The 26,688-nt window shown below is 42.1% G+C and overlaps 2 pseudogenes across 25 annotated transcripts in view; one reads left to right on the forward strand and one right to left on the reverse strand.

The window, feature by feature from the left end:
- The window catches only part of LOC134486043 (uncharacterized), a 76,530-nt pseudogene that overhangs the window by 16,224 nt on the left and 33,618 nt on the right, over positions 1-26,688 (reverse strand). For 4 of the 25 annotated variants that reach the window (XR_015684137.1, XR_015684122.1, XR_015684117.1 and 1 more), the window contains 5 exons: positions 8,257-8,461; positions 7,389-7,504; positions 3,850-3,952; positions 3,101-3,237; positions 1,586-1,717 (listed from right to left, as the gene is read on the reverse strand). The product of XR_015684137.1 is annotated as an uncharacterized LOC134486043, transcript variant X23 (transcript). Of the gene's footprint in view, positions 1-737; positions 922-1,585; positions 1,718-3,100; positions 3,238-3,849; positions 3,953-7,388; positions 7,505-8,256; positions 8,462-15,338; positions 15,415-16,585; positions 16,701-17,295; positions 17,459-26,688 lie in introns of those variants that run through there. The other 21 variants (XR_015684126.1, XR_015684119.1, XR_015684127.1 and 18 more) reach the window with 13 other exon arrangements.
- LOC147995340 (partner of Y14 and mago pseudogene) lies at positions 21,347-21,970 on the forward strand (annotated as a pseudogene).

A 26,688-nucleotide genomic window follows, 5' to 3' on the forward strand; every position in this document is an offset into this window, starting at 1 on the left:
GCACTTGCCTAGGGAGCACAAGGCCCTGGGTTCGGTCCCCAGCTCCGAAAAAAAAAAAAAAAAAAAAAAAAAAAAAAAAAAAAAAAAAGAAGTCACAACTCTAATGCCTACCCTCAGCCTTTGAGAAACCTTTTCCACATCCCTGCTCTTCTAACCAGCTTCAGGTTGTAAGGCCCAGATATGAACTCTCCAGGAGCCCTCAAATGAGATAGAAATGACAGGCTGCTACTCAGACTCTGTCAGTTATCCAAGATCTATAAAGCATGAAGGCACCATCTTCATATACGGGGAGAAAGGGGGAGGAAGAACAAAATCACAATAAACACCATCTCTTTGGCATTTCCACCATTCTCTCCTCCTTACAAACTATTTAATTCCTGGATTCTCACACGATCTCTGTTAAGAAAATGAGCTCTGGGCTTTTTCTTCATCCCTCAAAGCCCTGTGCAAGTCTAAAGAGAAGCTCCCACATAGCACCCTCCACACATAATGACATGTAGTGTTGTGATGTGTGATCAACCTATCTTCCTATTAAACTGCAGATTCTCGAAGAGCAGGAGCATTTGTTTTACAAACATGCAGTTTCTTGAAAAAGGGCTATCTCCACAGAAAGCCTTGTAAATTTTCATATAAATGAACACTTGGATGCGACCTAGGTCAGTCAATAGACAGTTACAACAGTTTGTCAATGTTTATGGTGAACACGAGGACAACCTGAACCTGAGACCTAACCCTACCTACTGTTGCTTGGCACTGGGGACACAGATGTTCATTCTGGACTCTTCACAGAACCCCTTTGCCTCCAAATAGGATGCTGGCAGTTCAGACTGCTCCACCAGCAGTTCTCTGTTCTCATTCAGCAAAATCTGTATATGGTTCTTCAATTGAGTTTGTTCACACAGGAGCTGGGAGTGCCTGATGCTGAACCAGAAACAAAAAATGGTAAATCCCAGCCAGCTTCTATTTGCCTATCACTCTTGCCAGTACAATCATTACTTCAAGCATCCTCATCCCCAGATATCCCCAGAATAAAAGTATACAAGTTAGCACCAATTACAGGAGGTCAAGTCCAGAATCCACATTCCACATGAATCAAAGTACTTCTGAAAATCCTGACACTAAGAGAGTTTATATGAATCAAGGAAGAAGAAATGGTCCATATGGGTGCTTATATGTCCATGGTATGCTAAAACCATCTTCACATAGTGGGGAAATCACCTCTGAGGGGTAATTGAAGACCCAATAGCTATACAATCTTTCCATGTGTTTCTCATGGATCACAGATCTTTAAATCTCCTGTCAGAGACCTAGAGGTTCACAGTTGATTGATATTCCCATCATGGTGCGAACCTCTTCTATGTAGAGGATCATTAATGTGGAAAACAACAATTGGAGGGTCTTAAACACTCTTCACAGGTAGGACAACTGAGTCCAAGAGCTACAAATCTAAGACCCTTGCCAGGAGGCAGGTTTCTTGTTAAGAGTCAGACACTACAGAACCAGAGCCCTGACTTTTGTTCAAAGTCTTACAGGACAGAAGCATTCCCTGCCTAGTGCTGGGTTCTCATCTCTGTCAGTGACTCACCGGTAGAAACTGTTCACTCATATGAGCTCCTTGTACCTCTCCATGGCATCACTTATTGAGTTGGTTATCATTTGCATAGCCGTCATTCTCATCGCATGTTCAGATTGAAGTATTGGCAATTAAACATCCAGCCTGTGTTAGGGCATGGCCCAAGGAACAAATAACCATTTGAACCCATGATTTCAGAATTAGGTGAAATGTAAATAAAAAAATCCAATAAAAAATTCAAATTTAAGAAATGAGAGGGGAGGGAAGAATGCGGCAAACACAAAGACTGGAGTAAAAACACAACAGTGAGACTCCAACAACAATTCTTTCAAGGAAATATTTCTGCGCAAATCAGCAAACATTTATTTTGAAATAAGGACTCCTAAAAAGGCTATGGAGATATGGTTCTGCAAAGACCCTCTGTACTGGAATGGGTGGAACCTGTAAAATGCCTGTTTGGGAACAACAAATGTTCAGAATTTGTTACCACAATCACCATTTCTAGGTCCGTTGATAGCTTAAAAAAAAAAAAAAAGAACAATAGAGTCAAAAAAAATAATGAAGTTCAAATCAGTCAAAAAAGATTACGTGAAATCAGACTATTGACTGGATTACTTAAACCCAGTTTATACCACATACTTGCTCCTTTGAACCGGGTCCTATTTGTGCTGATTAAACTTATTATCCTGAGGACAGGACAAAAGAGCCAGGTTACCAATTCCAAGGAGCTGACTGTCAAGAGTTGGCCAGGTAAGCATGAAGGCATTGGGTAGTTCTGTAAGAAGTTTCCTCCAGTCTGTGTCACAGCCTTGGGTCCAACAGATAGTTATGATGACATTTCTTTTGTTTGAAAACAGGGATTCTCAAAACTTGTTTCCTATTGTTACATGAATTCCCAGAGGGCATAACTACTTTGACAGGGAAGAGGATTTGTAACCCCTCCTTCCCTCAGGAGAGTCCGATCTACCACCAAAGTAAATAGAAGGTGCAAAGAGTTCTGTTGATCCATGTGGGCTTCCACACTATCATGACCTGCAAACTGTCCATCAGACAGATCCTTAGATCCCATCAAACTCCCCACACTCCCTGACCGTAAGCATAAAACCCACAAATACTTTCACATACATATACATCATCCCATATACAAACACAATTAGGATGCCAATTACATCAATGGAGGTGCCATAGAATCTGTGTATAATGAACAAAATCAAAGTAAAAGAGTGATGGCATGCAGGAATCTCATTCCTTCACTTAGATGCATCAAGTGTGACAAGGTCCTTCCGTCTGTTGACAGAATCTACCTTAATACAAGCAGCTCAGGGACAAGTGCAAAGGAGGTTGACCCAAAACACAGCACCTAGGTTATCTCACAAGCCAATGCCTGCCAAAGCTCCTTAAGATCCAGGATGAGAGGTGAAACTCTCTCGTGATATGAGGTAATTTTGTGTTAGCAGAGAGAGAGAGAGAGAGAGAGAGAGAGAGAGAGCACAAGACAGTGAAAAGGTTACTGGGCATAATGACTACCTGTAGTCCCAATCATCATAGATATAAAGGTCCAGGATTTGATAAAGTTCATGCCTCTCGAATTTACACTTCTGGATTTCAAATTTGAGTTCCTCCAATTCTGATGACATTTTGGGATGATGCCTTCCTACCAAAACCTGTAGATAGATAAACCCAAGTGAATTTGCATACTTGATGGCCCATAGGAGGAAAAGACAAATGTAAATCCCAAAAGCCAGTTGAGGAAGAGGAAATGGTAGAGACTGGGTGAATCCCTCCAGCTAGGCAAGTCCCGGGCAGTGGCTGCTCAGTGTGTGGAAGTCAGATCCACAAAGGCATAAAGCAAAGAAAGAAATAAGCATGGTTTCCTATAACCCAATTCCACTTTGGGGTTGTTGTCTGGAACACAGTGTGACTGTTGATCTTACTTGGAACTGGAAGAGATTGCAATATGACACTAACCTCAAAAGAGACATTTGTGCTTTGGGTCCCTTAATTCACAAACTCAGTTCCACAGAAGGCTAAGGTTTTTGCCAGGGGCTGATCATATTTAGCAGGAGAAAAAAAAAGGCTACTCCTCAATTTCTTAAGTACCAAACATACACACGCATGCACACAGGGACACAGGCATGCATGCACGCATGCACGCACAAACCAAATTCCCATGGTTGCTATTCGTTTCATCAGATAATCGATCCCCAAGTAGCCTGATGTTCCCAAGAACATTCCATGCTGCAACATCTCAACAGGTATTTTCTTTAATCTTTTACCTTCTACTCCAAAGTTCTGCTCAGTTTGAGAAAGTTCTGTGGACCGCTGCTCAGAAACTTTCCTCTTCAATGTTTGAATCACCATTAAAACAGCAAGAAGCAGCTGGTGGAATTAAATTCAGTAATGTCATTTACTTAAACCAATTTATCCTAAACATTAGTTCAACATGGAGCCATAAAACTATTTCGGTATTCATTTCTTCTGTTGTGCTAAATACTTTGAATATAAGACATATTTTATTCTTCCAGCATAGCTCACTCTGAACTAGCCACATTGCAAGTACTGGGTAGCCACAGGGCTGGTGGCCATGGGGTTGGTAGTGAAGCCCCAACGTTTGTGGTTCATTAATGTGGTTCATTTTACTACCACAAGTGTGAGATCTCCTTGAATAGTTTGTTTTAATTTTTAAAGATTTCGTGTATAATTTAGTGTAAAATGATTTTGCTTCAATTCCTACTGTATTATTTCCTTCTCTAGAAAATTAGTTATTACTGTATTACTTGTTTGGAAAAGGAATGATGTTAGCCCCATGGCTCTGATTATTGCTAGTATATTATCTTGAACTCAAGAAGAACTGAGCCAGGACCTGGAAATTTCTGTTTAAACTTGAGGAGAGAAGATGAGTTAGAAACCTGTAAGTTATGTGTCTTAGTGATCTTCATTTCCAGAGATTAGTCTCTCTCCAATTTTCCTTTGAAAACTCTGAGTTCTAAAACTCCTGTTAGGATGAATTTTCCTTTGGGGGGGGTTGCGCTGAATTTTATTATTGTTGATTTTTATATGTGTGTGGGAGTGTAGTGAGCACACACACACACATGCACACATTTGTGTGCACATGCATTTGCCAGAGCACACAATGTAGATGTTAGAAGAATGTTGAAGAAGTCATTCTCACCTTCTGCCATACAGAATCTGGGAATGGAACTCAGGCTGTCAGGCCTGATGACAAGTGCCTTTACTTCCTGAGCCATCTCACTAGCCCCACCAGTGTGATATGCTAAGAAAACATAGCCTTTTGTGTTGTTGCCTGTCAAGTAATCTGCCAAGTATTTGGAGCCACTGTTTCCAGGGCAGAGAATAGATCTTCTCTGTCCCACACCCTGCCCCCATGGCTGGCCATCTAAACTCCCTGTGCTAGTTTTGCCAACTTGATACAAACTAGAGTCATCTGGGAGCAGGAACATCAGTTGAGGAAATGTTTCCATCTTACTGGCCTGTAGGAATGTCTCGGTAGATTGTCTTGATTGCTGACTGGTGTGGGAGGCCCCCTGTCCGCTCTGGGCAGTGAAGTACCTGGGCATGTGGTTCTGGGAGGTATAAGGAAGGCAGCTGAATGTGATCCTGGAGAGAAGCCAGCAAGCAGCACTCCTCCACACTCCCCAACTCTGTTCCTGCCTGAGTGCCTGCTTGGCTTCCCTCAATGATCAGACCTGTAAGTCAAATAAATCCCTCCTCCCAGAGTTTACATGGTGTTTAACATAGCACTACAAAGCAAACTAGGCCCGCCATCATGACTGAACAGCAACTAGCAGAAGATGTTCCCTGGTTGAGCTGCTCAGTGGACTCTAAGACACACACGGCATGTGTGCTAATAAAGGGTTGCCTGCGTTTTAGAGATCCAAAGTCAAGAACTTGTTGGCCATGGCTGTTTGTGAAAAGGATTCTGAGAGATTCCCTCTTTGCCATTCATGTTGGAATCTCACTGTTTACCTCAAAGCAGGAATAAAGTCTAGAGCTCACCACCTGTGAGTGAGTGGTAGGGTCCTTCAGAGTCCAGAGTAATTATTTGAACACGAGAAGGGGAGGCGAGAGGAAATGTCTCGATTTTATCCAGTGCTCAGTGAAGTCAGCCCTGGACAAATGTATATATAAAAAGCACTAAGTGAGATCAGCAGGTTGGGTGTGTGTGTGTCGGGGTGTGTGCTCACGTGCATGTGTGTGTGCCCGTGAGTGTGTGTACATATATACTTGTACAGGAGGTTATGAGTTTGAGAGGAGTGTTAACGGAGACATGGGAGGGGTTGGAGGAAGAGAGGGAGTGGAAGAAATGATGCAAATACAATGTGAAATTTTCAAAATTTAAAAAAGTATTTGAAATTAAAATTTTAAATGGCGGAGAAATACATATTTAAAAATATTTAAATTAGACAAGAATATTTTGTGGCTAGCAAAATTCCTGAATTTTCCAGCTACCCCAGCATTTATAGAAAGAATCATTTCTCAATCAAAATAGTGTGGTCTAGAGAGAAGAGTCATAAAATATCAACAACTTCAAATATATACCCTTGTGAAAAATTTTACATGTTTTATATAATGAAAATAATATAAACCCATTAAATACACTAAGAACAGCAGAAATCGTTTTAGAGACATGTCTAGCAAGGAAACTGATTAAAGTGAATGAATATGTATCAAGAATAGTTATTCTACTGGGATGACACCATAATATCTAGGCAATATGAAAACGTTTACACTTTACATAAATGTATATAGTGATGTTATTTTTAATTTTGGGAAGTTATTTTTGAGGTTTTCTTTTTTTCTTATTTCATTTCAATGTAGCTATTTTGTGTGGGCGATGGGAGCACATAGGCACAAGGAGGACAGAAGATAACTTGTTAGAATCAGCTCTGGTCTCCTACCATGTGGATCTTAGGGAATTAAACTCAAGTTGTCATATGCCTGTGGCCAACCCTGGCCTTCACCTACTAAATCATTTTAGCAGACTTGTTTTTGAGATAAGTTTTAAGTGAGAGGATTTCGAAGGTTCCTAAATATAATTAAAACCAAACAAACACTTAAAATAATTGATGCAATTACTTAATTTGAATTCACTTGCATCTCTTTTCATACTTAAAGCCATAAATTATGGAGTCTCTCTGAGTTTATCTCCAACCTGTAAGCAGGACCCCAATGTCCATAACACAGTGAAGAACAGAGGTTGCCCGTTCTGCCTCTGTGAGAAGCAAGAGAGGGCTGTACTCCCTTACTGTCTTCTTTGGCATCTCCTAGAAGTGACTTATGAGGCTTTCTAAATTGAAATGCACCATGTTCCACCATGATGTCTGAAGTACCTAACCCTACAGGGTAACCCTGTGATGGATGAAGAAACATGCTCAGCTGAAGCAAAGTTTCTGGAAACCGTCGGTTCTAAAGCAGGAGAACTTTTATTGTTAACCAGCATTATGTTTTCCTTTGCCGTCCTGCTCTGACCATCAGATTTCTACAAGCACTTAGGGTCACTCAAGTATTTTATCAGTCACTCTCTTGTTCTGAGTCGGTGCCTTTGTTGATGGGGCTGGAGAAGATGCTTCAGTGCCCAGATTCCAAGTGGAAAGAGCCGAGCCAGTGTAGCATAGGGACCTCTGGAAACAACTTTGAGCTCTGTGGTTGGGTGAGCCATTGGCTAAGCCTTGCTGTTTGGTTGAAGGTGAATAGAATTCTGGAAAGAGTAGTATTGGAATATTTCTGATGTTGTACTGATAGACAGGTTTAAAAAAAAAACATTACAAATGGAGCAGGGTTAGGGGGGCACTACCTCAGGAGTTGAGAGTTCTTGCTGATTTTACAGAGGACCGGAGTTCAGTTCCTAGCATACAAATCAGGTGGCTCAAAACCATTCCATTTCCAGAAGACCCAGTACCATCTTCTGTCCTGTATGGGCACATGCATATATGTCATATATGCTCAAAAAGGAGCACTTGAACCAGTGCATATGTATGTACTGGTGCACATTTTGAGAATACGCATGCACACACACACACACACACACACACACACATACACAAACACATGTACACACACATGCCCAAACATATACATACACATACACAAACACAAACACATGTACACACACATGCCCAAACATATACACACACATACACAAAACTGTACACACACACACAGAGAGAGCTTTAAAAAGAATATAGCATGTGTTTGTATATTTTATATAATTATTTTAAGTACCAAATTAAAGTGTTTAAAAATATATCAGCACTTCTCACAATAGGCACTCTTTTAAGTAGATGTTATGGTGTTTCCTGCCCATTTCACTCACTCCTGGGGAGAGCCACTCTCAAATTTCCTTCCTGGGAGTGGTTTCGTTATAAAAGTCCCTAGCAACAAAGCCTGTGTTTTTCTCACACAGGATTTTAGGAGTTAGCAAAGGTCTTCTGGTTTTATGGAACAAAATAACCTCAGATTGCTTAAAATTTTATTTGTTTGCTTTTTTAGTTAATGAATGCTCTGCTGCATGGTCCTGAGCCACCAAGTGCTTGCTGAGAGTTGAACTCAGGACCTCGGGAAGAGCAGCCAGTGCTCTTAACCATCTCTCCAGCCCCCAGAGAATATTATTATCCTAGAAAAAATGAACTTGGTAGAAATTGAAGTTTTTCCCATTTACTTACGTATTTAATAATATTTGAAATTTTAAACTTCTTTATGATCGCCCGGGAGGGCCTGAGCATTTTTGTTCAATCCTTTGTAGGAAGCAAGGAGGAAATTATAGTTGTTTTCTTGGCTATTTTCAGTTCACGGAGTTTATGCCTCCAGCAGAGCACAGGGAAAGCACCTTGCTTGGACCAAACTAGCTACCAGGTTCCTCTCTTCTTCCTGCAGAGGAGAAAGTTCAACCTCAGAATGTACTATTTTGCTGCTGAATTTATGTGGTTTGAAGGTTGGGGTCCCAGAGAGCTGATTAAAAGTAGGGTATTAGCTCTTAGAAGTTTATCTCCATGTAAAACACCTGCAATCTTTTGTTTCTGCTACACCCACTGCTCGGTCTGTGAGGTCATTTTCAGAGGATTTGCTGACATAGGAGGGTCCACCTGAGTGTGAGCAGCAGCATCCCATAGGCTGGGGTCTCATCAGAGTAAGGGGGAGCAAGGACAGCATGCCTAAACCCCTTTTTATTCTGTTCCTGTGTGCTGACATGGGCTGAGCTGTTGAAAAAATGCCTGCAGCTAGATCCTTCCCAGTTGAGAGCCACCTGACATTAGTGCTAAGAATCAAACATGGGTCACCTGGAAGAGTCACAAACGCTCTGAACTGCTGAGCCATCTCCCCATCACCCAAGACTCCAGCTTTTATACTAAGGCAAATGACATTACAAGGAACACTCTCTGACTGACATTTTACAGGAGCTACTTTGGCTGTTGTAATCGACTTGTATGGAGCAACGCAAGGAGCAGGGAGATACTCAGGAAGCCATCACAGCTGAGGTCAGCTAATGAGGACCTGGTGGGGCTGAACAAGAGCAGAGAGGGTGAAAAGTGGACGGAGGCTCAGCACACTTGGATCACAAACACTGTGGACCATGGTGCATTGCCTGGGACATGAGAGAAAGAAGGAGGGGGGAGTCAGGTAAGACACTGACCTAGTAAACAGGAGGCTGGACTTGCCATGGACTCAGAAGTAGAAGACAGAGTCGATCAAGTTTCAGGAATGTCCCTGGCTAGTTTGGGACAAGCTAATTTTTGAGAGATCTACCAGGCACTGGAATTCCCAGGGGAAATGAACAACTGGCTATGAGTCTGGGGACACTGCCTTTGGATTACACAGGGCAGCATGCCAGCATGTAGCTAAAGCCATGAAAGTGCATGGGAATGGGAGAAGAGAGGAGATGACGAACAAGAGTCTGTATGGCTCTTCAATCCAGGGGAGAACAGTGGGGAAACTGAGGATTCCTCAGCAAAGCAGGGTTCCTGAAGACCAAATGGAGAGCAGATACAAGACAATGGAGCGGCCAGTATCAAAACAGAAAACAGGACTAAGAGCCACTGGATTTCCAGATGTAGCAGTCACTGCTAATTTGAACAAAAGCAGTTTGTTACACAGTGAGTCAACTGAGATTTGCAAAAGGGGATAGGACACAGAAAGGGATCTTCCAGGGAGTTCTGCTCTAGAAGATAGGAGAAGAAGGATTATTAGCTGTGGCAGTGGGGTTGACAGAGGTGTTTGTTTGTATAAGAAGGTAAGTAGCACATAGTGTTTAAAATGGGAATTGTGATGACTGCTCTTGCTTATGGAATTGATGGTATTAAGCACCTAGGAGATTAGTAAAGCGTGCCTCTGAGTGGCTGGGTTGCGGTCTTAGAAAGTTACAGCTCACCATGGATGTGGGTGGCTCTCCAGAGGCTGTGGGTTCCAACTCAGAAAAAGGATGTTGGGAGATAGGTCAAGATTACACTCTGGTTCCTGGCCCCCATGTCAATTGGCTGTTCCTCAATTGGAGCTTTCCTCCCACCCTAGCTTCCTCCCAGGATATTCTGCCTCTCCACAGGAACCAGCTGACCTGGACTGAAACCACAAGCAAGGAAACAAAAGCAAAAGATTTCCCTCCTTTACATGATTTCTAACAGACAGTTTGTCCCACAACTGGACAAGTCCCGCAAGTCTGACAAACACAAGACTAACCCTGGCACTCATGGGCTGGGAGTTTAACAGAAGAGAAAGAAATGGCTTCAGATAAAGGGAGCACTGTTCACAGATGGGGACACGGGGTCCATGGGACACTTGCCCGAAGGAGTTTGGAAAGCTTCATTTCTGGCCATTTCTGTTTTCTCTGAGAAATAGGCCAATGGCTGAAGGCAAAGATAGGGAAGGAGAGTGAGGAAGATGGAGAGCAGCCACTGTCATGTAGGAAAGTGTAGGATAGAGTCAGAATGTCTAGACTAGGGAACAACATATATACACTTGAAAGACAACTTAAAGGTCGTATGTATTGGTAAGTTTCCTCTGGCCATTTATCCAGTAGCATGTGTGCAGGTTTAGAGAACACTCAGGGAGTCAGCTTTTGAAAAAGTATATCTTATGCATGTGTTAGTTCAGGGAGTAACCAGGTCAAGGACATGGCCCTGAGGCTTGGATACAGTAGTCACCTACATTGTTGGAAGAACATATCTTTCAGACCTGTGGTAACTGAGCACTGTTTACATTTCCTCACGTGATACCCATTCCGCATGCTCTTCAAATTATTGTGGAAATGGAATGCAAGATAGAAACAAGGACGGAGTCTACTCTTCATTAATGTGAAATTATGAAGTGCTGGGCTCCCCTACAGGTAGAGGAGAGCCTGATGGGTGGGCTGGATTCCTTGTTGCTATGAACTACAGTGATGACTTAGTATGTTCACAGTTTTAGCAAGAGCTGAGTGAAATGAAGGCTATGAATATCATCTGTGCCCCCTTCCCAGAACCATAATGAGAGGTTGGCATGTGGGTGGAAGTGTTTGTGCTGCCAAATTAGAGTCCCAATGCCCCTCTCCCACTTCCATTTTTAATACGCTCAATAATTTAATGAATGACGTGGAATTCAGTTTTGCTTTGTGATTTGAATCCACCTAGTCTTTTGTGTGTGTACAGCATTGATGTGTACAAGAAGCAGTGCTGGCAAGAGATGCTCTTAAATGATCTTTCATCTATTTTAAGAATATCTGGGATCTTGGTGTGGGAAGGGAAGTGATATGGCACATTAGGCCTGTCCCTGGGACCACATAAACTTTTAGCGTCTTGGGTCTGCTGTTGCCAAGTAGTGTTCTTGGAACCTCACTTTCTGCATCTGGGAAATGGGGTGATGACAGCCTTAGGGATTGTGCCCATGAGACTGATGATGACCATGCTTGCAGAGGAGCATGGGTATTAATTATTGTCATTGCTGTGGTTGGCAGTGAAGAGAGGAAAAGAGATTGGGATCTGCCCTGCCTTGCTTCAGAGTACTGACCATCTTGGTTTAATTAAAAGCTTTATGTCTGCTGATAATTTTATTCTCAACCAGTTATTTCTTCTGCAAAACCTTCACATATTCGAGATAGGAGGTGATTTTAACCGGTATCCTTGCACTTAAATAAGAAGGAGATTGTCGGCCAGTTTGGTAACAAAACAGCTTATATACAGTATTTAAGGATGGAGTTGCTCTCTCCCATATATAAGCCATTAGTCATGCAGCCATTGAAATGCAAACCCATCACAGTGAAATAATATAAAAAAATTCTCCTTCTCACTTGCATGAGCTACATGGTGTATTTGAGTATTTGGTCACCACACATTGCCTGGTGGCTGCAGCACTCAACAATGAGGACAAAGAACACATCTGTCACTTTTCTGTTGCCCTCAGGCTAATGCCCTAAATAAAATTCCTTAAACATACAGCAGAAAACCAAAGACATCAGGGCACCTTGTCAAAAAAGACAAATTTTCCCACAAGATTGAATAAAATTGGCCATAAGTTTTTTATGGAAGGTGTGGGGAAAAGATAAATATTTTAAAACTATTTTAGAAGTTTTAACAGTATACTTCATTTTTCATAGCAGAAATTCATGCAGTCAATAAATATTCATCAGGTTTATACCATGTACTATCTTCTAAGTGAGGGAATGGGTGTGGATAGATGAGAGAGGAGTGTTCAGGGACATGTGGGGGAAAGTAGACTGGATAATACTGGGAATATAGAGAAGGAAGTAGACTTAGGAGAGCAGAATTAAGCAGGTCCCCTTAGATAGGAGTTTCGAGCAAAATATGATGAGTGGTCACGGTGGGGCTCTCTGAGGAAGAGTGTCTTCAGAGGGTATTATGTCCCTGAAACTGGAGTTAAGGTATTTGGAAGTCACCATGTGAGTGCTGGGTACCAAACCTGTGTTATTATAAAAAATAAAAATGGTTTCTTTTATTCCCCACTAGTATCAACACACGCGGCATCTGTGGGTTATTTTCATCTCAGTCAGCAAATATGTCACCTGCTAAGCTCCCTCCCATCTCACACTGCTGATGGCTACTCTCTGAAACTGGCAGCAATCTATCTACCCATTAAGTCCCCAAGGCAGGTTGTTTCCACACCAAGCATACACACCCCAATTTCGTGGCAGGCTTGGTGCTTCCTGCCATCACACCTTCTCTTGAACTCAATTAAGTCACCACATGAAAGAACACATCACATAATAACCTCTGATCCAATTGATAAGATAATTTGCCCATCTAGACAACACAAAGTCCTGTACATACCCATCCCTTGGAAATATTCACTATTACCTGTATCTATACACAGAAAAGAATCTTAACATCTGCTGCCATGTTCTCCCAGGTCCTTTCCCTCCCTCTGACTCCTTCTCTCCTGCTTCTCCTTCACTTCTAAAGAGAGTTCCCACTTCCCTTCCTTTTTGTCCAATGACAGGCCTTGTTTTTTCTGGCCTACCTTCACCATAATACCATCAACCTACAGACCTGCATGCTCTGTAATTGTACCAAGCATTCTTAACCACTTAGCCAACTCTCCTGTCCCGACTTGTGCAGTTTCGTGCTCAGTCATAAGGAAGAGTGGTCTGTCATAGAGAAATAGCATTGGAGGCCAACTTTTAGAGTTGAGAGCTAAATTACCTAAACTGTTGTTCATAAATTACATAATCTATGGCTTTTTAGTACAAGGAAGAGATTAAGATTAAAAGAGTAGAGTGCTCTTGTCACCGGAGTACAGGAAAGTCGCCTCTTAAAATGAGGGTCATATTATCTGGTATGGGGAAGGAAAAGGGGAAATCTAGGAAAATTTTCCTAGATGTTATAGTTTGTGAAAGGAAGAAGGAAAGGTGAGAATTACTTTTCTTATGCTGCTGTTTTTACTAATGCTAAGGGGTCCTGTGTTGGATAGTGTGTCCTGAACCAACCCAAGAAGGCTGATGTGAAACAAAAACAGACATTTAAAGTTCATAAACTTACAAGAGCTTTTCAAGGTAAAACTATCAAGACTGGGAGTGATGGCATCCACCTACAATCCCAGCACATGAGAGGCTTAGATAGGGAGTACAAGGTCAGCCTGGGCTATGGAAGGAAGGAAGGAAAAGCAGAGCAAGTCTTACTTTGATATCTATAGATATAGATATAGATATAGACATAGATATATGGATATATATGGATATATATATATGGATATGGATATATACTAGTATTGGCTTTATTATATGGGGTGCACCTTCGCCTGGAGTTGTATGCATGGTTGGATACAAATGTATAGAGATCACTTCAAAAATAAGACATTTAAAATAGAATAGCATAAAAACTAGCAGACTAGCCAGGCCTGGTGGCACATGCATGCCCTGTAATACTAAAAGCACATTACAATACTTGCAAGCATGTAGAAGTTGGGCAGAAGCAGAAGTAGAAAGATCAGGAGTTCAAATCCAGCCATGGATTCCCCATGTCTTCTCTTAGAAAAATTAAAAGAAAACCAAATAATATGAAAGACTAGTAAGTAGTATTTATATAAACCCTACAGACAGATAAATCACCCACTAAATTCTAAACACTGCTTTCAAACATAGGAATAATTCAGATCAGGCTGCAAATTATCACCACCATCGTAGCATCAGATGTTCTAAGGAGAGACATCCTTGTGCCTTTTGCCCCTGGGACTAGAGGTTCCAAGGAATTGCATTTTTCCAAGGAGTCTCCTTGGGGAAAAAAGAAGAAGAAGAAGAAAAGAAAGGAACTTGTTCCCTAGAAAGAGATTTCACAAGGAGAGAGTGCCACTGAGACAGTGCCAGGATCAACAATGGGTGGGAGGGACCACATCTTGACCACTTTGTATTCAAGCCTAATCCTGTGCAGGAGCCTGAAGATGGACTTGGCTGGATGAGTCAGTGGGTCTCATTATTTGGTTTCCTCCTAATGTGGCTAGTTGTATATGTACACACACACACACACACACACACACACACACACACACACACACACAGGCACAGGAACAGGCACAGGCACACACGCATTTGGTGGTCATTTATCCAAACTTGTTAGAGCGCCCAGGGCCCAGACATTGCCTGTAGGACTTGGGTTAAGGGACGACTCTGTACTCAAGGTGTTTGCTATTTACTTGAGCAAAAGCTGAAGTAATGTGGAACTACATGTCATGCTCCTAGAAATCCTGGATCTTATTCTTAAGAGCTGAGTAAAGCAATGTGTTGGAACTCAGAAAACACAAATACTTCAAAGTGAAGCCTGGTGTTTTTGTTTGTTTGTCTGTTTTTTGTTTGTTTTTTAAATTAACAAACCAGCTTCAGGAGTTCTGGCTTACAGTCAGTCCTCCTTTGCACCTGAAATAAAAGCTAGGTATCATTTCTGAAGCTCCTTTATCTGTGTAAAGTTCCTAAGGATGAACTTCCTGACGGATAACAAGCAGGAGACAAGAAAACTCACGCCCATAGATCCCAGGCAGACTGTGTTCCCAGATGCTGTCACTTCTATGTGCCTGGCCCATGTCCCCTATAAATCACTGACTCCTCCTCTGAAATTGGTGTGGCCTCACTTCTGTCCTCCTCATAAAGAATCCTTAAGCCACAATCGTCAGGGCTCGTCTCTGAGTTTCATGCTCAGCGTGACAGCTGTCTACTTGCACATTAGTAATTCTGTTCCTTTATTTCTGCCAATCGTTGATTTGTTTCTGCAAACTCAATTACCAAAGCCCCAAAGAGTGGATGGAAGGAAGGTCAGTTTCTGGAGATGCACACCTGCAAGGACCTTAATCGGCATCTGTTTCTGCTCTGTCTCAGCGCAACAGGAGCCACTGTAGAGCATAAGCCACATCTGAGTTAAAGATCACAGTCTGATTAGAACGTGGAAATTGTTAAGCAATGAAATGTTCTAGATCTTGTCCTATATTTACTTCCTTCATAGTTACTTATTATCAATGCCTATATGTTCCCTGATATCACTGTTGAGAAAGGTAGGCTGATTCCACAACAGGCTTCAACTTGGCAGTTAAGGAGACTAGGCCTAAATATCTGTTTCCATGAACTGGGCAATTCCAGGCCGAAGAAGTTAGTCTGAGGCAAGGACTAAGGGTCACCAGCAGTTTTCAGACCTGCCTGACAAGTTTCCAGCCCTGACACTCCCATATAGTTGAGATGGACCTGACATTAACATAGAGGTCACTCTCTTAGTCAGATACCTATTCCTGCACAAACATCAAGACCAAGAAGCAAGTTGGGGAGGAAAGGGTTTATTCGGCTTAAACTTCCACATTGCTGTTCATCACCAAAGGAAGCCAGGACTGAAACTCACGCAGGTCAGGAAACAGGAGCTGGTGCAGAGGTCATGGAGGGATGTTACTTACTGTCTTCCCTCTCCTGGCTTGCTCAGCTTGCTCTCTTATAGAACCCAAGGACTCCTGCTGAGGGACAGCACCACCCACAATGGGCTGGATCCTCCCCTCTTGATCACTAGTTGAGATCACTGCCCTGCATATTGGTCTCATAGAGACATTTCCTCAACTGATTCTCCTTTCTCTGTGATAACTTCAGCTTGTGTCAAGTTGACACACAAACCAGCCAGTACAGTCACCTACCCCAGAATTCCCTAATGTACTTTAAATCATGCCTGCAAACTCATTGGTAGTCTCTATGACTTATTGGGGGACTCCAGCATGCTGGATTTCTGCAGAATAAAACACTCAATGAATCCGGGTATCATTCTTTGGCAAACCATGGGCCCTCAATCTTGTGACTATTATGTAAAATGTTTGAGATGTTGTAACTTAGATCACAACAACCCTAAAGGTGCAAATGTCATCTGACAGCATCTGAAACCTGTACCAGAGATTTCCCTTCTGGGGTATTAGCCAACTTATCCTATATTTCCATATTAATTCACTTAGTAAATTGATTCTAGACTGTCTTTTTTTTATTATTATAAAAGATCATGTTACTATCCCCCTGTTGCAGAGCCCTACTCATAAGGCTTTTGACTGGAGACTTACCCTAAGGCCACCAGCTAGCTAGCACACTGAATTCCTGTCTCCATCTCCTGGCTCAGTGTTGCTGATGCATGCCATTTCTGCTGACTCTGGAGAGCAGAGCCTCCTGCTGGGCTCCCTGAAGGGACAATGAAGGTGGACACAGTGTCTTCCCAACCCTCCCTCACCTCCAACTGAAGAATGAAAAGAAAGAAATGTTCTAAGGAGCCCCTGGGAAGTGTGGGGGACACCTGCTACTCTGTAAAAGGCAATTTAAGGAAAATACTTCACATAGAACCGATTATTACCTCTTAAGACCTTTCGCTTAACCTATATTGCATTGTTCTGTTCTTTCTTTCTTTATTCTTAGAGAGGAAAAAAGCAGTGTCTGATAAATTGTAAATTCTTCTTGTGGTGCCCTTGGAAGCAGCCCAGTGAGTCCATGCACTCTCAGAGAGAATGATTACCACTGAAATCCTTCCAGGGCAGAGTGGTATGGGTTCAGGAAAATGGGAAGGAATGTGAAGGAAGGGCAGCTGAACTGACACACAAGAATCCTGTCAGCTTACAAAGCTCCTGAAAGAGCTTCCTAGGTCCTTTCTGATTCCTCCTTGCTTCAGGCTTCTTTCTGTTTCCCTGGGGAATCAAGACCCAGCTTTCCTGTGGACAGTCCAGGTCTGCTAATTCCTGTTTTTTGCCATTTTGTGCTGTCTGCCTCTTCCCATATTCCTTACCTTTGAGTTGAAAGTCGAATTGGGTATCCAGTCTCCGACAGGTTTGTAAAATCTGGGGGTGACCAAACTTTTGACTCCATCTGGTCACCTTGGTGCTTAAGGTGTTTCCCCATGCTTGATCCTGTTGGCACATAGCGAGGACTAGATTGCCTAAGTCACTCATCTGAAATCAAAGTCAAATTCCCCCAGTCATCATAGCTGGACTGGATGCAGATCTAAGTTATAGAAACCAAAGTATCCAATACAGAAATAATTGAAATGTCCAAGAAAGAATTTACAGCCTTACTATTCAAAAGAATTGATGATCATAAGGAGTCAAATACATTCATGAATTAAGGAAATATATGTAAAACCTTGTCCAGACAGCCTCAAAAGTAAACGTAATAGTTAAGAGAACAGTAGTAGAATTTCAAAATATGGAGGAAAATCTTTGGAAGGAGATTGAAACTTTGAAAAGTAAACTAATAAAAATATTTGAAGAGAATGGTCAAACTGGTAGAAACCACAACAAAGACTGTCATTAAGAGATAAGATTACTGGGTTCAGTCCCCACCTCCAAAAATAAAGAAAAGAAAAGAAAAGAAAAGAAAGAGATAAGATCATGCAAAAGAACAAATCTCAGGCATAGAGGACAAGAGGGAAAATAAGAAGCATAAACAATATTCCAAAGATCCTGGGACACATTAAAGATTCCAAACCTAAGAATTCATGGGGTATAGCAGGGAAGAGCCAAAGTAACATCGAATGGATGAGACAGACTTATATTTCAGTTTAATTCTAGCAGAAATCATCACAAATTTATAGAAATAATTAAGCTTGCAAGTATAACAGCCACATCAAAATCCAAACAGACAGAATCAGAGAAGAAATTCTCTGTGACATACAATCAGGATGTCAAAAATACAAAGTAAAGAAGTAATTCTAGCCAGTCAGTGATGGTGCATGCCTTGTGTTTAATCCTACCATTTGTGGGACAGAGGCAGGCAGATCCCTATGAGTTCAAGGCCATACTGGTCAAAAGATCGAGTTCCAGGAAAACTAGAGCTCCACAGTAAAACCCTGTCTTAAAAAAGGAAGGAAGGAAGGAAGAAAGGAAAGAAGGAAGGAAGAAAGAAAGAAAAGAGAAGGAAAGAAAACTAAAAGAAATAATCCTAAAAGCAGCATGCAAGAAAACAACAGCTAACAAAGAACTGAACCTTGAAGCTGTGTTATGCTCTGGGAGCTAGAGATCTGAGATTAATGTCCTAACTTCCATTTCATCTCCAGCCAGGAGTGGGTGGGAGCAAAGTCCTTCACTTCAAAGCTCAAGCTTGCTCCTCTGGTTAGATGGCTGCCTTGTTCCTGAGATTCATGCTAGGAGCTTCTGTATTTAATATTCCTGTAACTCTCCCTCTTGGTATTTCTGCAACTGGGTTTGAATACGCAAAGGCCGTCGAACCTTGTATTCCTCTTGAAGTATTCCTGGATTAGAAGTTAACTCAGAGCAAACCAAGCAATTAGTAGTAATCAGCTGAGCTATTTGCAGGCATACATGTAGAGTCTTTCCTGAATTATGAAGTGCATGTGAGCTCTCAAATATTGAATAGAGAAGTGGCCATCTGTCTATCCACCCTGTCTTCCCCATTGGTTATCAGGATCATATGCAATCTGAGTGTCCTGGCTTCTTAGATGTTTTCCTGACTCTAGAGTCTCCATTGTCTGGTGTTATCCCCATATGCTGGGAAGAACTCAACTGTGTTCTGAAGGATACACAGGGTTTGTGGAAGGAGATGAACATGAATGAGCCTTCTAGACATAGAACAAGGGGGCACCTGGGAAGAAGCAGGTCTGGCTGAAGAAAAGTGTTCTTCAGGCATCCGTCATGTCAGTGACATAAGGTGGTGGAAATTAAGAAGGTAGCCTGACACTGGAAAAAATTTCCTGAACAAAACACCAATGGCTTATGCTCTAAGATCAAGAATCGACAAATGGGATCTCATAAAACTGCAAAGCTTCTGTAAGGCAAAGGATACTGTGGTTAGGACAAAACGACAACCAACAGATTGGGAAAAGATCTTTACCAATCCTATACCAGATAGAGGCCTTATATCCAAAATATACAAAGAACTCAAGAAGTTAGACCGCAGGGAAACAAATAACCCTATTAAAAAATGGGGTTCAGAGCTGAACAAAGAATTCACAGCTGAGGAATGCCGAATGGCTGAGAAACACCTAAAGAAATGTTCAACATCTTTAGTCATAAGGGAAATGCAAATCAAAACAACCCTGAGATTTCACCTCACACCAGTGAGAATGGCTAAGATCAAAAACTCAGGTGACAGCAGATGCTGGCGAGGATGTGGAGAAAGAGGAACACTCCTCCATTGTTGGTGGGATTGCAGACTGGTAAAACCATTCTGGAAATCAGTCTGGAGGTTCCTCAGAAAATTGGACATTGAACTGCCTGAGGATCCAGCCATACCTCTCTTGGGCATATACCCAAAAGATGCCTCAACATATAAAAGAGACACGTGCTCCACTATGTTCATCGCAGCCTTATTTATAATAGCCAGAAACTGGAAAGAACCCAGATGCCCTTCAACAGAGGAATGGATACAGAAAATGTGGTACATCTACACAATGGAATATTACTCAGCTATCAAAAACAACGAGTTTATGAAATTCGTAGGCAAATGGTTGGAACTGGAAAATAACATCCTGAGTGAGCTAACCCACTCACAGAAAGACATACATGGTATGCACTCATTGATAAGTGGCTATTAGCCCAAATGCTTGAATTACCCTAGATCCCTAGAACAAAGGAAACTCAAGACGGATGATCAAAATGTGAATGCTTCACTCCTTCTTTAAATGAGGAAAAAGAATACCCTTGGCAGGGAAGGGAGAGGCAAAGATTAAAACAGAGACTGAAGGAACACCCATTCAGAGCCTGCCCCACAGGTGGCCCATACATATACAGCCACCCAATTAGACAAGATGGATGAAGCAAAGAAGTGCAGACCAACAGGAGCCGGATGTAGATCGCTCCTGAGAGACACAGCCAGAATACAGCAAATACAGAGGCAAATGCCAGCAGCAAACCACTGAACTGAGAATAGGTCCCCCGTTGAAGGAATCAGAGAAAGAACTGGAAGAGCTTGAAGGTGCTCGAGACCCCAAAAGTACAACAATGTCAAGCAACCAGAGCTTCCAGGGACTAAGCCACTACCTAAAGACTATACATGGACTGACCCTGGACTCTGTCCCCATAGGTAGCAATAAATATCCTAGTAAGAGCACCAGTGGAAGGGGAAGCCCTGGGTCCTGCTAAGACTGAACCCCCAGTGAACTAGACTATGCGGGGAGGGTGGCAATGGGGGGAGGTTTGGGAGGGGAACACCCACAAGGAAGGGGAGGGGGGAGGGTGATGTCTGTCCGGAAACCGGGAAAGGGAATAACACTTGAAATGTATATAAGAAATACTCAAGATAATAAAAAAAAAAATAAAATAAAAAAAAAAGAAAAGCAAAAAAAATATGTTAATATTTGTCTATATGAAAAAATACAGTAGATAAACTTCTAGAAAGTAAAGTACTTTTTATAACAACAACAAAAAAAATCGTAAATTCTCAAAAACAGTTGCAATGGCCAGATAAAGGTGCACTTGAAAACCAAAAAAAAAAAAAAAAAAAAAAAAAAAAAAAAAAAAAAAAAAAAGAAGGTAGCCTGAGCAAGGTTTCCCTGTAGAGACAGTGGGTTATCTAGAAGACAGCTAGAATTTTTAACCCAGAGGCCAGGGAGTTGTTCTAAGTATATCCTCTCCAAACTCACTCTGTGGTGCCTGCATTAGGGTTAAAATGGACCTAACTCATCCACTAGACAGCAACAATGATGCATATAAAAGGCCTAGGCTACTTGAGTTCTCAAACTCAAAACGAGCCAACAAAATTCCAGATCCAACCCAGGTCACCTAAAAAGCAATTTTAAAAAGGAATGAATGCTGCCATTTATCAAGAGCTTAAAAGCAGGACAATTCCACTTATTACCCCTAGAAATTCATTTTTTGGGTTCGATGGCGACTCTCTATGTAACTGACGAGACCAGCGACAACTACACTGCCTGAACACAGAGACCCGATCGGACAAGGCACAAGCAGCTGAGGGTCAAAGAAGGATACGTGCTCCAAGAATCCCAGCCTTTGAAAACAAGTATGTGAAGTTTTTCAAGAATAAACCAGAACTTCCCCCAGGGCAGTGCCCTGACGCCACCACACAGGTCACCCCATCCAGACCTGACAGTGGTGAAGCAAGCCTCTCCAAGACAGACAAATGCAACCTGAAATGGAAGGAGAAGAGAAGCCAGCCTCAGGAGAAAGTTGCAGAGGCTTTGAGCAGGACCCTTGATAAGCTGTCTGTGGGACACTCAGCCCAGACACCCAGTGCTCACATGGCCCCCAAGCCACATCTCTAGCTGCCTTCCATGCACCCGATTCTGCTGCTACCACAGAGAAAGCCAAGAAGATCAAGCACCTAAGGAAGAATCTGATAGGTGGAGGAGCTGCAGTAGCACTTCCAAGCCGGGAAGTTCAGCAGAGAACAGCTAGAGAAGCTGACATGGCACAGGGTTCTGGAGGAGGAGCTGGAGGACTTGGAGTTGGGCCTGTGAGGCTTCAGGAATAGGGGAGTGGACTGAAGAACAAACCATGGGGTGCTCTGGGGTCCAGGGGGCATGGGCCACAACAGTCAGGAGGGGCACTCCCATACTGGCTCACTTTCCCCTCCTGTGGCCCGACTCTGTCCTCTAGAGCCTAGGATCTCTCTTCTTCATCCTTTCTCCTTCTCAGCTCCCATTTTTGAACTTTTCCCTTCTATCCCATTGTTCACAATCTGAGTGATGACCCCAGGTACCTCTGCTGCTGATCTGGGTGTCTTGTTGAAAAGGAACCCCGAGAGGGGGGGGGTCTGTTAGGGATCTGAGGCTGAGGATATAAGGAGTACCGAAGATTTGGAGTCTTAGTTCCTGTTCAGTGTTTATGAATAACTTCTGTGGCCACCAAGACCACCACCACCACCTCCACCAACTCCTCATCCTCCTCCTCTTCTTTCTCCTCCTCCTCCTCCTTTTCATCTTTTATTTAAGAATGTAAAAATAAATTCAAGTAGACGACAAAAAAAGTTCACTTATTGTTTGTAGCAAACCTATGTCCTGTTGAGATATAATGGTTTCCATAGATTTATTTATTTGCTTGTATTTGTTTGTTTCTTTGTTTTTATGTCCACAGGTGTTTTGCTTGCATGTATATCTGTGCACTAGTGTGTGTGCCTGGTGTGTAGAAAGATCAGAAGAGGACATTAGATCCCTGGGACTAGAGTTATGGAGTGTTGAGAGCAGCCATGTGGGTACTAGGGATCCAACCCAGGTCCTCTGAAAGAGCAACCACTGTGCTTAACTGCTGATTCATTTCTCCAGCTCATTTCCATATTTCAAATACAGAAAAGTGGAGCTCTTGTGATTAACCGTCCAGGTAGACAAGGCCAAACAACGACCACACCCAGCTTCCTTTTTCCAGTTGTTTTGTTTTGTTTTGTTTTGTTCTGTCTCCCATGATCTGTGAAGGGACAGCCTGTATCTCTTAAGCTGAGAAGGACCTGAATACATAGCCCTATTTTTATTGAAGCAGGGAATGTTGGGTGCTCCTACCCTAGAAATCTATCAATCTGAGCTTCTTCAAGGTCTGATCAACATGTGAGGAATTAACCCAGCACCATTGGTCACAAATTCATTTTTTCAGTATTTTTTTTTCATTTATTGAATATTTTTACTTACCTTTCAAGTGTTATTTCCTGTCCTGGTTCCTGGACATAAGCCCTCTATCCCATCCCCCTCCCCTTCTTCTTCTTCTTCTTCTTTTTTTTTTTAATTAACTTGAGTATTTCTTATATACATTTAAAGTGTTATTCCCTTTCCCTGTTTCTGGGCAAACATCCCCCTAATCCCTCCCCCTCCCCTTCTTTATGGGTGTTCCCCTCCCGATCCTACCCCATTGCCGCCCTCCCCCAACAATCTAGTTAACTGGGGGTTCAGTCTTAGCAGGACCCAGGGCTTCCCCTTCCACTGGTGCTCTTACTAGGATATTCATTGCTACATATGAGGTCAGAGTCCAGGTTCAGACCATGTATAGACTTTAGGTAGTGGCTTAGTCCCTGGAAGCTCTGGTTGCTTGGCATTGTTGTACATATGGGGTCTCCAGCCCCTTCAAGCTCTTCCAGTTCTTTCTCTGACTTCTTCAACGGGGGTCCTATTCTCAGTTCAGTGGTTTGCTGCTGGCATTCGCCTCTGTGTTTGCTGTATTCTGGCTGTGTCTCGCAGGAGTGATCTACATCCGGCTCCTGTCGGCCTGCACTTCTTTGCTTCATCCATCTTGTCTAATTGGGTGGCTGTATATGTATGGGCCACATGTGGGGCAGGCTCTGAATGGGTGTTCCTTCAGTCTCTGTTTTAGTCTTTGCCTCTCTCTTCCCTGCCAAGGGTATTCTTGTTCCCCTTTTAGAGAAGGAGTGAAGCATTCACATTTTGATCATCCGTCTTGAGTTTCCTTTGTTCTAGGCATCTAGGGTAATTCAAGCATTTGGGTTAATAGCCACTTATCAATGAGTGCATACCATGTGTGTTTTTCTGTGATTGGGTTACCTCACTCAGGATGATATTTTCCAGTTCCAACCATTTGCCTATGAATTTCATAACGTCATTGTTTTTAATAGCTGACTAATATTCCATTGTATAGATGTACCACATTTTCTGTATCCATTCCTCTGTTGAAGGGCATCTGGGTTCTTTCGAGCTTCTGGCTATTCTAAATAACGCTGCTATGAACATAGTGGAGCATGTGTCTTTTTTATATGTTGGGGCATTTTTTGGGTATATGCCCAAGAGAGGTATAGCTGGATACTCAGGCAGTTCAATGTCCAATTTTCTGAGGAACCTCCAGACTGATTTCCAGAATGGTTGTACCAGTCTGCAATCCCACCAACAATGGAGGAGTGTTCCTCTTTCTCCACATCCTCTCCAGCATCTGCTGTCACCTGAGTTTTTGATCTTAGCCATTCTCAATTGTGTGAGGTGAAAGCTCAGGGTTGTTTTGATTTGCATTTCCCTTATGACTAAAGATGTTGAACATTTCTTTAGGTGTTTCTCAGCCATTCGGCATTCCTCACCTGTGAATTCTTTGTTTAGCTCTGAACCCCATTTTTTAATAGGGTTATTTGTCTCCCTGCAGTCTAACTTCTTGAGTTCTTTGTATATTTTGGATATAAGGCCTCTATCTCTTATAGGATTGGTAAAGATCTTTTCCCAATCTCTTGGTTGTTGTTTTCTCCTAACCACAGTGTCCTTTGCCTAACAGAAGCTTTGCAGTTTTATGAGATCCCATTTGTCGATTCTTGATCTTAGAGCGTAAGCCATTGGTGTTTTGTTTAGGAAATTTTTTCCAGTGCCCATGTGTTCCAGATGCTTCCCTAGTTTTTCTTCTATTAGTTTGAGTGTATCTGGTTTGATGTGGAGGTCCTTGATCCACTTGGACTTAACCTTTGTACAGGGTGATAAGCATGGATCGATCTGCATTCTTCTACATGTTGACCTCCAGTTGAACCAGCACCATTTGCTGAAAATGCTATCTTTTTTCCATTTGATGGTTTTGGCTCCTTTGTCAAAAATCAAGTGCCCATAGGTGTGTGGGTTCATTTCTGGGTCTTCAATTCTGTTCCATTGGTCTATCTGTCTGTGTCTGTACCAATACCATGCAGTTTTTATCACTATTGCTCTGTAAGACTGTTATCCATTATATAAACAAACTGAAAGAACAAAACCACATGATCATTTCATTAGATGCTGAGAAAGCATTTGACAAAATTCAACAACCCTTCATGATAAAAGTCCTAGAAAGAATAGGAATTCAAGGCCCATACCTGAACATAGTAAAAGCCATATACAGCAAACCAGTTGCTAACATTAAACTAAATGGAGAGAAACTTGAAGCAATCTCACTAAAATCAGGGACTAGACAAGGCTGCCCACTCTCTCCCTACTTATTCAATATAGTTCTTGAAGTTCTAGCCAGAGCAATCAGACAACAAAAGGGGGTCAAGGGGATACAGATCGGAAAAGAAGAAGTCAAAATATCACTATTTGCAAATGATATGATAGTATATTTAAGTGATCCCAAAAGTTCCACCAGGGAACTACTAAAGCTGATAAACAACTTCAGCAAAGTGGCTGGGTATAAAATTAACTCAAATAAATCAGTTGCCTTCCTCTATACAAAAGAGAAACAAGCCGAGAAAGAAATTAGGGAAACGACACCCTTCATAATAGACCCAAATAATACAAAGTACCTAGGTGTGACTTTAACCAAGCAAGTAAAAGATCCCCTTCTTCTATAATGGTGTTCTCCATCTAATTTGTCCCCCACCCCATATACACCTACACAGGGGGATCCAGCCTTTGCAGGACCAAGGGCCTCTCCTTCCATTGGTGCACAACAAGGCCATCCTTTGGTACATATGCAGCTGGAGCCATAGATCAGTCCATGTATAGTCCTTGGGTAATGGTTTAGTCCCTGGGAGCTCTAGTTGGTTGGCATTGTTTTTCTTATGGGTTTGCAAACCCCTTCAGCTCTTCCAATACTTTCACTATTTCCTCCAATGGGAAGGCCAGTCTCAGTTCAATGTTTGCTGCTAGCATTCACCTCTCAAGAGGCAGGACCACCAAAATGCGATGCTTCATTCCTTGTTAAAAGGGAGAACAAATATATTCATAGGTGGGGATATGGAAGCAAAAGGTTGGAACAGACACTGAACAAATGATCATTCAGAGACTGCCCCACATGGGTATATAGGATATATATATATATATATATATATATATATATATATATATATATGTGTGTGTGTGTGTGTGTGTGTGTGTGTGTGTGTGTGTGTGTGTGTGTGTGTTTGTGTGTGTGTGGGTACACATATACATATATACACATATATATATTGCAACCAAAAGTAGATAAGATTGATGAAGCTAAGGAGTGCAAGAAGACAGGAGCCTGCTATAGCGATCTACTGGGAGGCACAGATGAACCATGTCAATTATAGAGGTGAATGCTAGACACACACACAAACTCACACACTCACATAGAAACACACACAAACGAACACATACTCATACAAACACATAAACACACACACATATATATATACACATAAACACACACACATACACACACATAAACACACACACATACACACATACATATACACATATAAACACACACACATACTCACACACATACACACACACTCTCACACACCCAAACACACATGTACCCTTACACACATAGATCCACACACACATATACTGAAACACACG

Source organism: Rattus norvegicus, chromosome 3 (genome assembly GCF_021556685.1).
Source record: "Rattus norvegicus strain SHRSP/BbbUtx chromosome 3, alternate assembly SHRSP_T2T, whole genome shotgun sequence".
Lineage (NCBI taxonomy): Eukaryota > Metazoa > Chordata > Mammalia > Rodentia > Muridae > Rattus > Rattus norvegicus.